This window comes from Pleurodeles waltl, chromosome 2_1, assembly GCF_031143425.1.
Source record: "Pleurodeles waltl isolate 20211129_DDA chromosome 2_1, aPleWal1.hap1.20221129, whole genome shotgun sequence".
Lineage (NCBI taxonomy): Eukaryota > Metazoa > Chordata > Amphibia > Caudata > Salamandridae > Pleurodeles > Pleurodeles waltl.
The window spans coordinates 111,323,250-111,336,039 of NC_090438.1; the positions used below are offsets into that span (position 1 = coordinate 111,323,250).

Genomic DNA, 12,790 nt, shown 5'->3' on the forward strand with positions numbered 1-12,790 from the left:
AGCTGCTTCTTGTTGTCAGTGACCCTGAAGATTACTTTGTAATGAAAGCCCTTGCATAGCTCTTTATTTAGGTTGTTCTGCTGGGGCCCTCAAAGACCTGTCCTGGGAGAGGTCTATTATCCTGGGTCTCTGAGGCTCATCCTCGGAGAGGTCACATGTTCATGAGACAGCACATGTTGTTTCCGTGAACAACACTCTTCCGACAGTTGTGTTCTGCAGGTTGAGTGGTGATTCATAGGTGACTAGAGACCCCTACAATCCATCAGCACTCAGCAGCATTGAGATAATAGTTTGTCTGCCTTTTTTCCTAGATGTGACCAACAGTGCTTGAGTGGAAATGTGGAATTAAGGAGCTACTGAACAGTGTGGGAATGTGATCAAGAGTGGCCACAAAGAGTGCACATTCCCTTTGAGACAGAGTGTAGTAAAGTAATGGAGTACCCTAAGAATGTGTATGGCCATATAAGTATGTAGTTTAAGAGACTGAAATTATTCATTGTATTCACAGACTATCTGGTGGCATGAGAGGGATCCAAACAAAAACAACCTACTACTGGAAACACCAGGTTTTAAAACTACCCTTGCACATCACCACTTCTAATCAGGAGCAGCTACTTTTCTGTAGAACTCTCTCTGACAGACCACAGGATGACACCCACCCTGCTGTAATTCTGCCAGCATCTAATACTCTCCTCTTCAGACTGTATCTTACGCAAAGGAACTAATCTCCATTTGACTGTACACGTCCAATTGCCTTTTTTGTTCACCCCAGTGTTATTGGGGTGACACTAGGAAGATCCCATTACCCCAAAGGGGGAAATGTACCTTTTAGCACAAAAGTGGAACTGGCAAGTGTCTTTGACTTGATCTGTAGTGAGTTATGCTGTGTTTCACAAGGAGTGTCTGGAGCCAAAAGTGTAAGGACGTCTCATCTGCGGGTACTGGCAGGTGGAGCACAGCGCTGGTACCGTAAAATCTGTACTCGCACACAAACAGTAGTTGGTTTATTTCAACTGTATGATTATTTATTCCACAGTATTAATCTAAAAATCATGTGACTCCAAATGATTATAATTATTATAAACATCTAAACAGATAATCTGCAAATCAGAGTGAATGTTAGGTAGGCTCTGATCATGATCAGATTATTTCACACATCCCTAACCTGTTTGAATGTTCCCTAACTGAAATATCTCTTTATTCTCAGCCATTAAACGTCTGTGGCTTTATTAGTTCATTACGCCCTAATTATGGTAAGCCGTGTATAGTTTTCCAACATACCTCATGCTGCCATCAGTTCAGCATCTGGAAATCCACCCTCCAGCAATTTCCTTCAGCAACCAGCTCATGTGGCTAACACCCTTCCCCCCCTTCCCCCCCCCCCCCCACCCCGCACTGGACTTGACATCTCTGGTACAAGAAAAACAAGTCTAGGACCTACACAGCTATCTGTAGCAATGTGAGCGCATTTGGGGGAGGTGGACTGGATATTATGGAACAGAGGAACAAGAATATGTTGGGAAAGATTGGATACAAGTAATGTGGTTGCTTGAAAGATATGTTTGGTATTTATAATGTCATATTTCGTTTGTATGCAGTGGTTGCTGTCTATATCATACACTGTTACATTTAAAAGAAATAATACAAAGAGTTCCATTAAAAAAGATACTACTGGTGTCTTGCGCAACCAGATGGGGTCACTCGTGATCGACTCATTTTTAGCTACAAAAAATTGCAAACTACGCCTTTTTGCATCGAGATGAAATGTACCTCTCCCTGCTTCCTTTTAAGGCAGATCTCCAGACGGTCATCTCCCTTGTAGTTGTGGCATGGCAACAAGATGCACAAGTGCTACATCTTCTTTCTTCTTTTTAAGATGGATCTCCATAAGGCTGCTTTTTCCTGGCAAAGGTTGTATTGTCAGTTTCTGTGTTCCCTTCAGGGCTAGCACTGGTACAGCCATTAGCTGTCTGACCTTTGGTAAGCAGCTAATCAGAGCAGACGCTAACTGGGAGTGTCGGCCTTGATAAAGCTTTGCTGGTTATGCTTTTAATCCTGTAACAGACCAAGACATCAGTGTATATATGAATTCCCTACTTCTGGAAGATATGACACATACATTTTGGCCATGCACTTAAGGCGTACAGTTCAGGAAAACATGTCTTGGAATATTATTTAGAGCTCTCTGTGCAGTATAGAGATTGTTTAACCATAATGCACCATTACCTTGTCTCTTGCTGTCAAGGCTTATGTAAGCACCTCTCTTGGTGCCCCAATGTGAACTAGACCTAAAGGAATGTGAGAACTGGGGACTTATTTCCACCTCAGCATGTGCATCCACTAGTACCCTCGTGGTAAAAGCGGTCTCTTGATCACTATTGAGTACAGCAAGTCTATTGAGACTGCACAAGCCGTGACCTGGCGCTGAGGCTTAACCGATTCAATGCAAGTGCAAATATCTAATGTCACCAGTGTACATCTATGGTATATTTATTAGTTTAAACAGGCGGATGTGATAAAGGTAGAGCCTGGAAGAGTTGTGCTGCCTTTTTCTCAATTTGTGGTGGCCTATTTTTATTGTGCAATGTTTGATTTCTCGACCAATCTCGCATTGTAAGACATATTGTTCAGTTTGTTTTGTTTAATCATTTTTGCTTCTGCAAAATACACAGTGTAGCTGAAACTCCTTAGTGCACTGAGCCTATTTCTTCATGGTCTACTTTAATCAAATATAATGATCTGATTGGTTGAGTATCTTTTCATCACCAATCTTTGGAATAGAGACACTAGTAAGCCCTTCTTGCCCATGAAGTAGTTGTACTTCTCTGGAAAGCCAGGAGGGGGTCTTCTTTTTGTGTGGTGGCTGACTGCTGACAGTATATACAGCAGATTTCACTGCCTGATCAGCAGCAGAATTGCTTTCCGAGTGATTTCCCTCACTGTAATGGTGTAGCCTGTGCATGTCATCCACCAAGGAAGCTGCCTTTTGAAGCCAGCAGATCATGCCCAGACCTGTTTAGCTCTTACTGTTTTAACTCATGAGTCTTTATAATCATTGGACCATCAGTGTTTAAAATGTACATTGAATAGTTGAACACAGAATGAAGTATCCAATACTATTAATGGACGAACTGAAGCATTAATCTTCCTGCAAGGCGAGAATGAGAGCATTTAGTTCTTCGATTTGCAGAGTTGAAACCCCAAGGGGCTTCACATGCATATGCTTATTTTAAACTCTTAATCCTCAAACACCCCTTGCAGAGCTGCACAAGTCTGAGAGTACCACTGTGTAGCGCCCACTGCTGACCTTGCTGATCCAGCTGTGCAGTGGCTTTACTGAAATGTTTTTGGGAAAATTTTGTTGATATTGAAGAAATTCCTATGCTTTAAATGCCTTATCTTACTCAAGTTGTACTAACTGGCAGCTCACTGGGTCCAGTACACAAACAAAGCACAAACATTTGTTATCCTTGCTTTAGTTAAAGCCACTAAAGATGATATAGGCATTTACCCAATTATTTTTTCTATCTTGCCCAGTGGGTCCCTTTTTAATGACTGCTATTTGACCTGAAGTATTTTCTCATAAATGTTGGAGTAATCAACTGGTATAAGGGGTTTACACTCATTATATTATGTGGAGGTATGTTTGTAAGAAATTTAAAAATCTCATTAAAGATCGTGATTTCTTTAGAGTGTCTGGGGCTCTAAAGTCCCACATTTCTCTAGGACCCCTGGCACGCATCCCTTTGCTTCACTGGATTATTTACATGCTACGAAAATTGCATTATAGAAGCATATTGTAAATTTCCTGAAACTCAGCCTTATAACCTGCCCCTGGAAGTATTGTGACTATTCTTTCTGCGTGTTGAAGGTATTTGACTAATGATTTGTCTGATATGTATTTATCATCAACCTAAGAAAACTCCTGGGCTGGCCTTCTACCCCTGACATAATATTGTAAAGCCATACGGGGATTCCCAGAACATGAATTAGGTTAAATAATAGGATTGGGTCTCAGAATCAAAAACCTCATTCGCTGTATACATTGTGTAGTGTAATAGTATTTTGTTTTTACATAAGTTGGGTTTTAATCAAGTAGTGTGTGTACTTTTTACATTGTAGGTTTTACAATGTTGGTATATATTGTGATAATCCAAAACCAGATTTTTTTTATAGTGCTTGAGCCAATTGTCGTGCTCACTTGTCAGCGAACGGATCCTTTACTGGCTGTGGTACTTAAAAACAAAAAAGGCTACCATTATAATGTCCTCCCTGAGTGAAGCATCGAATATAATGTGTGGGGACATTCTTCTTCTGCAAGTATTATATCATAAGGATCATTCAATTGAGTTAAGAAAATCATAGAGTTGTCCTCTTCAATTTGAACCTGAACTTTTAAAACTAAACCTAGTTCATTCATCCAGTGTTTCTACTTGAACAAAATCAATAATCCCCTCCACATTCAGGAGGAACAAAAGCTTAAGGTGGACAATTGTTTTTGCACAACACTGTCAAGTACGACTATCGCCCATTCCTCACTGTTCAGCATGACCCTCTTTCTGCGAGGCGGCTACCTCCTGCTTTTAAAACTGCTGATAAGGTAGTCCTGATCCCTGGTCATCTCATCTCTTCTGCTAATAGTTACGTCCCTTGCCAGGTCATTGGCAAAAGTGAGGCATTCTACTTAGATCTGGTCCCTTATCCCCACCATCCTGTGTAGTATGAGAACAATTACTGACCTCTTTCTGAAGCCCCAATTTCTTACTTATCTCTCAAGTTATACCTTCCTTGTTCTTGATCTCAAAATAAATATTGGATTTTCTTTTTGTTAAATTCACACTCAAACTTTAACACTTTCCCCCGGTTTGTGTTGTGTTGTTTTTATTTATCTCTGTTTATTCACATTTTCTGCTCTTGGTTCTATCTGAGGTGCCTGTGGCTTTGTGCCGAGGGTGTCCCTTACTGTGGAGATATAAAATTGAGATCTAATCCTTGGTAACATCACTTCTTTCTGATCTTGTGGAGATGTGGCATATCTTTGACAAATAACCAATTAAGCTGCATTGCTTTGTTTACAAGAACTATTTCATCTGCGGTAGCAATATAGTTAATAGGGGCCTACTTACATTAAAGGGGCGGTAAAGGCGACGTGCACGTTTTCTGGTATATCCGTTGTGTCTAGCTCTACCTCCTCTGTTTCTCCTGGCATTTCTCACAGAGTCTCAAATGGCAATTTTGGCAGATCTGGCGTCTCTGTTAAGCACCCCACCAACCTGATAAGAGAAGGGGGTGCCTTTCCTGTTACTGAGGAAAATTGTAAAATACCTCTAGATAGCTCTGGTTGGGCTAGTGTTTGCAGCTTATTTTCAGGGGCATCAAGCCCTCAGCGGGCAGGGTCCATGTTGGGTGCCATGGTGTATTCACCCCAACAGACTCCCTTGCACCCAAAAGAAAATGTGCCCGTTTCGAAGAAAAATTTAACTGGTTGGGGTTTTCACTGCCTGTCCAGCGAGATATGCACTGTGGGGAAAAGAGTGTTAGGAGTCAGACAGTCATAGAATCTTTTATCATTTGGTGATGATTGTTGGAGCGCCATCGTTGTAGCCTAAAATCAATTCACACACACAATGGATGATAATTTACAACTATATGATCATTTATTTCATAGTTTTAGTTTACAAATCAAATGAATCAGAATGATCATGATTATTGTAATCAACTCAGCAGATACTATGCAAATCGGAGTGAATGGTAGATCTGTAATCTGTTTTATGCCCTACCCAAAATATCAGTTTATTGTCAGACATCTAATTTAAGACTTTATTAATTCGCTCTAATGCCAATCATGGTAAAGTTTTCCCGCACACCTTATGCTGTCATCAGATCAGAAGTCTAAATTCTGCCCTTAACTATTTCTCGCAGCAGCCGGTCCTTGTATGTAACCCCACCTCTGCACTGTTATCTCATAGGTTTATCGCTAATTGCGTTTTGTGGAGTAAGGATTGTTCACTTGTGCCCAGCTCCTTTTTGGCTACAAAAATGTGCAAACAATTCCCTTTTGCAGTAACATGGAGAAGCAAATGCTACATCTCCCTTCATTTCCCATCCATGCAACGTTCTCTCTCTTGCAGCTGTAGTTACAACATGCGCTCTGTCCTGTTAGTTTAAACAATGTCAAAAATTAAGTTTCCAGGCAAAAATATGGTGAACGAGAACACATTCTATGCATTAGCATTCAGATGATTGGCTGCTTTACCCTGTGCCTATTACACGGCTTCTCTTAAATCTGAAATGCTATCCTATTTACATGCAGTCAGGCTTGTCTTGCATGTAACATGCACTATTATTGCACAAAAGCTCCACCACACGACAGCTTAATTTGTGTCCCTGTTTTCGCCACCACGGTTATGTCCCCTCTCCCTACCCCCCCCCCCCCTCCAGTCTCTCTGTCTCTCGTTGACTCCCCCCCCCCCCCCGCTCCCTTTTGCTCCCCACCTGACATTTACCTCGAAGTTTCCTTCTCTCCTCCGCAGCTGATCGTCCCTTGGTCTCCAACATTCTCTTGAACTTCTTCTATGTTGTCACGTGTTCATACTGTTTATTATTCAATGTAAGTTCTTAGCGTTACTATTCTTGTTATATCCTAAAGTATGCTATGATAATTTAACTTATAACGCGCGCGAATCACCCTGGGAGGGGTATCTCGGCGCAGCTCCGAGTCCCAATTTAGTAGACACGGCATCTAGACCATAAACAGCTCAGGTTTCAGACGTTTTCTGAATTTAAGGTGATCGGTACATTTCCGCATGTGTAAAGGTAACTGATTCCAATACAAAGGGGCAAGATAGGAGAAAGGTCTGCCACCTGGGCGAGATTTTCTAATCTGTGGGTACAGTAAGCAAAGCTTTAACTGTTGATTTTAAAAGTCTGCCTGGCTGGTAGGGTGTAAACTTTGAAAAAAGATAGCTTGGGCCTATGCCGTAAAGTAGCGCCTCTGTACCTCAGTGTGGGAGCGCTATAGAAATCTGTGAAATAAAATACTTCATAAATAAATCACAGGCATTTGGAAGTGAAGAAATTCAAACGGATGAAGGAATTCTTTACATGATTTATGGAAAGAAGTATTATAGTTAGACAGCTAGAAATTTACAATATGTAATTTCCAGAAAAGGTTATTGTTTTACAACAAGCTCCAATTAGCTCTTCTCATGAACTGTCAAAATCATCTTAAAGCATTTACACACCTGTAAAGGGATTAGGCTAAATAAATCCCATGCAGAATGTCAAAATAATTAGTCTTTGCTCTTTGCGTGGTAGCATTTTGCCACTGTCACCTAAAGATGCCTGGGTATTTCCTCAACATTCCCATCATGGAAACACATCCTGTCTTTGGAATGAACACACTTCTTTCTGTGTTGGGTTTCTGTCTGCAAAGAGGGCATGTGAATACCCACACACTCATGATTTTGTTAGTGGTTACCAACTTTAGCATTTAGTATCCTAACATTAAAAAGCCAACAATCACACGCCTGATCTTAAATGTGCAAATGTTGGAAATTCACGTACTGTGAATGGGATTGTAAATTCATGTATGGGATTGTAAATGTATGTTTGGGATTGTAAATTTATGTTTGGAAAGTGTTTCTGTGCATTTCAGTCACACACAAGAGTGCAATATGAATCAGTCCTATTTTCCAACTGTGTCATTTGTTATAAACTTCCCAGCAAACTTGGCTTTCTATGTGTAGATAAAGGATTTGCTTTACAACTGTTTGTAGCCTTACAGACTTTAAAGCAGGAGGAATCTTCTAATGTGCATACACATTAGAATGTGACTGTTTTAGGAATTGGATGTGTGGTTTCTCTCTGCCCTCTAGGGTCTGACCCTTGATTGAGTGACTAACAAGTTTGTAGGTCTTCTTTTGTAGGCTTTCTCTGCTAGTCCATAAATTAGAAAATAATATTGTGACCAGAATGAAGACAGATTCTTGGCACGCTTAAGAAATAGCCACATGTTTGTATTTATTTAATTGCAGGAAGTCTCATTTTGACAGCAGAAGGTGTTAATTTGTACATGCATTTTGTATTGAGTATACATGTGATATTCTGTATTACAATAGCCTAAAGTTACCAATGCAATACCTATGAAAACACACAGTAGGTGGGAGCATCATACCATTGAGGCCGAGGAGTTAGGGAGCACTTGACTAAACAGACACACTCGTACACTCTAGTTGGGATTGGCCAAGACCACGGATCACATCGTAATATGGAAGCAAGGGTTCTTTGAACCCAGGTTGCATCTTTGACATGTCTGTTGTATGGCCATGAGATATTATTTGAGATTGTTTATGAATGCTGAAGAAAATGTTCCAGTGCCACAGCCTAGTAGACCTAAATAGTTGAGGCACGTGTTGGTTGATGTTCCAGCAAGATTAGTGAATGCAAGCCTGTGGACTGCCTCAAAGCCTCTCTTCTGTCTGTATTGGAAGATTGGCTTGGACCTGAACTTTATCATTATTGAAGTACAGTTCATTTCAGGGATTGTGACTATATTAGGCTGGAATCATTACTAAAGTAGTTAAGTTTGGATTGAGGATTTGCTAACACTCTTTTGCAATAAGAACAAAAGATGTTGGTGATATCACTGTATGTTAGAGTTAGGAGGCTCATTTGAAAGTTTAAGTGAATATCAGGGCTCCTGGCTGTTATTGCAGGTGTCATATGACCAGGGATAGACGAGATAAGGAGTGCCAGAAATGTGATGTCAGTAGAGGGAAGGAATCATATGAGGTTCCTATTTGATGTTTGTGTGATGCAAGTAGTGATTCACATTATGTTCCCGGAATACTGTAGGAAAATTTGCGTATTGATAGGAGTTGAATATTTATCCCAGTTAATTTTGATTTGATTTAAGCATAAGTGAATCTTAAACAAAAATGTAGTAGTCTAGTTTTTTTAACACAAAGTTTATTGCATTTTGTTAACAGTCTCAATGACCCCATTTAGTGCTACAACATTAACTGTGAAACGTATGTCATTACAAAGAGCTGGGCTAGTCATCACAGTACAGGATATATCATGATTTTGCAAACATGTAAACAGTGAACTATATTACCCCGCCCCCCCAATTGACCCTCCCCCCCAACATATTGAACACCTACATTAAAGCATTCTTAAACCAAACAGGTGATTTGTAAGGTAATTTTATTAGTCCGTCCCTTATCTGAATCCCTTGTATTATCCAGTTAGATTACATTTCAGCACTCCCTCTGCAGTTCTTTTAACAACGAGGTTGAGTCCACCCAGGTAGTACCATCTTACCTGGGTGGGGCTCGGTGGACATATGATGAAGCATGACACTATAATGTGTGTGAGACCACCTAGTCCGTAAAGGGAACTCCCTCAAAGGCCAAGCCACCCATCACACTCCTACACCTCTTGCTCTCTTTGCGCTCAACCAGCGCTTTCTGAACAGGCTTTAAGATTCCTGTTTCTTTCTCATATCACCCCACACACTTGGTGTGTTTACAGTTTTGGCCCTATAACATCCAACAAAGCCAGCACCACTCCTGCCCAGTATTTGGATAAATGGGGACAAGTCCATCACATATGTAAGAGGTCAGTCTCTAGAGCCTTCCAATGGGGGCCTCTGAAGGAGACGGTGGGGAGTAGCCTAGCAAGCCTATGTGGTGCTAAATATGCCAGGTGCAGAATAGAAAACTGGATGAATTTGAATCTAGAATCGTGTGATATTTTGGGATATTCAGATATACGTGCGTAATCTTTGTCAGGGATTTCCTGAATTAAATCCGTTTTCCAAGTCTGTTTTAAAGCAATCAACAATACTTCCAGGTGTGCCCGAAGCCCATGGTAGAGCCAGTGAACAAGATGTCTCCTATTTCCCATGGTGTATACATGGTGTATCGTGTGTATCGGTTTACTCCCATCTGGGACCCAATGTTGCTGCACATATGGGACTACGCTGGCATGTGTAGAAAATAATGTCTCTGGAAGCCCATACATGTGCACAAAATCTGCGTGTGACAGTAGTGTACTATCCTGAAACAAAAATCCCTCTGTTAACACCCCTTCCTGTTCCCAAGGAGCCAAACGACTCGCCCCAAGCGTTATTGAGGAGGTAGGTAGACCGCGGAGTGGAATATTCAAGGCATGTGGTGAGGAGACCGCGGTGTACCTCAATGCCACCTTCCAGTCAGTAAGAGCTACCTGAGGTAGAAGAGGACATGTCTGCGAGGGAAGCAGGGGGGTTGGCGGGGAGGGGAGAAAGGCGGTCACACCAGGGCATATCAATCTGTGAAGCTGACCACGGTCAATCTGGGTCAGTTTGTAATCTATCCCTGATAGATTGGGACCCGCTAGCCAATATGACACCCACTGTAGCTGCCCCACTATGCAATATGCCTTAAAGTCGGGGGCTCCCAGTCCACCCTTTGTTGTCGGAAGCTGTAATTTAGTAAGGCCGACCCTACTGCGGCCCTTAACCCAGGCACGTTCCTCCCAACAAGGTATTCAACACTCCCAACACCCAAGATGGCACTACTACTGGGAGAATCACAAAATAGTACAAAAGGCGCAACAACATCACCATCTTCGCCACGGTCAGCGGGCCCTAGACTGATAGGACTAGAGTGATCCAAAAAGTAATCTGTGATGTAAATGAATTGATCACTCTCACAAGGTTGCTTTCAAGCACTTTGTTCGTATCTCGATAGAAATGAATGCCCAGGTAGCAAAAAGGGTGAGCAGCAACAGGTAGCTTTGCCTCTCCGAAGAGCAAAGCTGGCCCTATAGGATTAACAACAAATTGGAAAGCACAAGACTTTCTGATATTAATATGAAGACCAGAGAGATGTCCCGAAAGATGCCAATAAGTGGGGTATGCCCCATAACCCAGTAAGGAGATCTTGAAGGTAAAGGATCATGTCACCTGCAAACAAGGATGTGGAGTGCATCGTCCGAACCAACGGTAAGCCCCATTCATCAGACTCCTTATGAATATGCTGTGTTAGGGGTTCTAGCGCAAAGACAAATGAGTGGTGAAAAGGGGCAGCCCTGTCTGGTTCCACTTGTGACCTGATATGTTACAGAAATATGGGATCCTGCTCTGGCCGTTGGGCCCGTGTACAAGGGGGTGACCCATTGAATGTATGCTTGTGGGATTCCATAACAGGTCAATGCTGCCAGCATAAAATCCCACCCCAGGGTGTCAAATGCTTGGCAAAGATCCAAGGAGATGCAACCTGCAAATGGGTAATGATCACAGGATGCGGTCAAGACATGAAATAACGAACGGATATTCAACGAGGTACTGCTACGAAGCACAAAGCCACATTGTTCCCCATGCAACAGCTGCAAAAGGAATGGCAGAAGTTTACGGCAAAGGTTTTTTACTCAAGATCTTATGTTTTGCATTTAGGAGGAAGAGGGGTTGGTCGGTATGAAGTGAGTTCTTCATGTGGTCTACCGGGCTACAACAGCAATATCACCGCCGCCTCTCTAGTGGAGGGAGGAAGCAGACTCTTCTCCAAGGAGGAATTATATAGTTTTTCTAAGCTCAGCACTAACTTGGAGGCTTACATGGAATAAAAATCTATTGGGAGCCCATCTGATCCCAGTGTTTTATTCCTGGCAAGTTCATTGGTGGCCCTGCATATTTCTCCCGATGTTATGGGTGCACTTAAGATTTCCCTTTCGTACATCGACACTCTGGGTAGTGTCACCCGTCGCAAGAATGCATCAACAGCCGCAGGGTTCGGGGAAGGTGGAGCAGTATATAGATGAGTATAGAAATCAGGGAATGCCCCTGTTAATAGTCTCCTGGGTAACGAGCAAGCCATGAACCTGGTCTAGTATGGATAAAGTGAGTGTGAGTATTACATCGGATCGAATCAGGTGAGCTAACAATGGCCCTGACTTATCTGCCTACACATGTAATTTCCGGCTGTAGGCTTTATAGTCTGACACAGATGCGCTCCAGCAGCTCAGTGTAAATAATGCAAGCCTCCTGTAGAGCTCCAGCAGTTTGTGTCATGTGCCTTTGTTTCTAGGAAGCCCAACCTGTTCTCCAATTGTGTAATCTCTTTCACAATCTCTTGCCTAGCTCCCACAACTGTACCAATGGAAGACTCACGAACTATGACCTGAAAGGCTTCCCACTCCAGTAACGAGAAGAGGCAGTACTTTCATTCTCGAGAAAATAGGTGTCAATGGTGGTGGCCAGAGTCTCCCTAAAAACTACATTCTCCAGGAGGGCTGGCTGCAGATGCCAGGCGGGTATCAGGGTTCGCACTCGCCTCCAAGATATGGTTATTTATACGAGGTTGTGATCGGAAATCGTCCTCCCTAAGTGTGTGGCATGTGTCATATTAGCGAGGAGTGTAGTGGGACAGAGAAACCTGTCAAGACGAGAATGTAATGTATGGGGGTATGAATAAAAGGTGTATTCTTGTAGTGGGACAGTCCAACTGCACCAAACGCCCGAAAGGCTCCAGCCTTCCATCCATCAGAGCGTCTTAGACTGATGAATCAGTGATTGGTGGGCAGGGGAGGGTGTGATCTACTTAAGGTGGTATCCAGCACTGAATTAAATTCTTCACCCAGCACTCAAGGGTATGCTGCCCACTCTGCCAGTACGGTGGAGAGATGTGAGAGGAAGACATCCTGTTCAGTGTTAGGTGCATATATGCCCCCCAACACGATTGGAGCTCCATCTAGCATGTCCCTAAATAAAACATACCTCTCCTGCATATCTATCCTAGTGTCAAGG

General features: G+C 42.4%; 1 protein-coding gene across 2 annotated transcripts in view; it reads left to right on the forward strand.

Moving 5' to 3' along the window:
- The window catches only part of ATP7A (ATPase copper transporting alpha), a 307,765-nt gene that overhangs the window by 95,358 nt on the left and 199,617 nt on the right, over positions 1–12,790 (forward strand). The gene's annotated exons all lie outside the window — the stretch shown is intronic.